This window comes from Acyrthosiphon pisum, chromosome A1 (assembly GCF_005508785.2).
Source record: "Acyrthosiphon pisum isolate AL4f chromosome A1, pea_aphid_22Mar2018_4r6ur, whole genome shotgun sequence".
Lineage (NCBI taxonomy): Eukaryota > Metazoa > Arthropoda > Insecta > Hemiptera > Aphididae > Acyrthosiphon > Acyrthosiphon pisum.
In genome coordinates this window covers 49391449-49392984 of record NC_042494.1, presented here as the reverse complement: position 1 = coordinate 49392984, position 1536 = coordinate 49391449, and the positions used below count along the sequence as shown (strand labels likewise).

Here is a 1536-nt window from a genome sequence, read left to right as displayed (position 1 = left end):
GTTGGCCGTCCGGTGGTAGTGTAGATAAGTGCACAATCATCCCTACAACTTTACTGCTGTCGTCGTTGGGACGTAACAATAACATACTATAGGTTCTATATAATATAGTAAATAATAATATTATGTCCTCGTAAAAATATTTACGAATTACAAATAATATTAATAAAAACAATATAATAATAACAAAATAATTGTGTGGCGCGGTGGTTGGCTCCAGTCACAAAACGTATTCCGAAGTCAAGCACCAACCGGTGCTACTAGTTCTCGGATGGGCGACCACCCGGGTTTTAGTGACAAATCCTTGCCACATATTATACACACGTGTTCTAACCAATCGTACCCTTCCCACAGTTAACTATCTACTAAACATAACCAACCAATAGCCTATGTTACTGAGGGTTAATTAATAAAAAATAATAATATGTAATGGCTCCCTTACAATAGTCCACAAACGAGCTATAAACGTCACAGAAATATATTTATACTATTTACTAATATATACGTGGGTGTATGTTTACTATATATATATACATATATATAAACTAGCCGACCCGTCACAGCTTCGCCCGTGATTGGTTTTTTATTTTGCGTCCGGACGTTGATATGCATAATTTTTTATTCAAATTTCATCGTTTAATGTGATCAGCAAGTAAATATAAAAAATGGGTAATGAAAACGTATTGAAATGTTTCTAGCGGTAATAATGATAAATATATTTTTATCAAAAATAGCTGATCCCGTGCACTTCATTGCTCGTTAAATTTAGGTACCAACTCTTATGACTCAAACTTTGTTCAATTCGTTATTTATTAATCGGTGTATGGTGTTCAAAACTTATCTTAACTTTTCCGTGGCCCAGAATAAAAATTCTGGTTCGCAACAGTATATTGCTGTAGATCGCGGACCCCGTGCTGTTTGTACCCTTAGTGTATGATTTAACTCTAAAGTATCAAAGTTATACAAAGTTTGTCGTTTTTACTTAATTCCACCTACGATTAATGTTACAAAGTTAGTTATGATTAATATAATCAATTAATACAAAATCCTAACCTAACCTAACCGTACTAAAATCCAATGAATAAAAAAAACAAATTTAGTCCTTATTAAATTAATCTATCTTCTTTCCAGAGGTCTAATCTACACATAAACATTCATACCAAGCTGAACCTATGCTGATTAAAAAAATTATAAAAATTATAAAAATTCTGATTCGCAGCAGTATATTATCAGGTAGGCAATCTACCTACGGTAGATCGCGGACCCCGTGCTGTTTGTACGTAGGTATATGATTTAACTATAAAATATCAAAGTTATACCAAGTTTGTCGTATTCCACCTATGGTAGATTAATATAATCAATTAATACAAAATCCTAACCTAACATAACTACTAATATCAGATGAATAAAAAAAACCAAATTTAACCATTCCTAAATTAGTCTGTCTTCTTCCAGTTACAGCCAAAATATGTACCTTGTATATTTTGTGTTGCATATTCAGTAATAAGAAATTTAAGCTGTTTTGAACAATTGATATTA

General features: G+C 32.2%; 1 protein-coding gene across 1 annotated transcript in view; it reads left to right on the top strand.

Moving 5' to 3' along the window:
- LOC100160267 (protein amalgam-like) overlaps positions 1-1536 on the top strand; it is a 370302-nt gene that overhangs the window by 203222 nt on the left and 165544 nt on the right. The gene's annotated exons all lie outside the window — the stretch shown is intronic.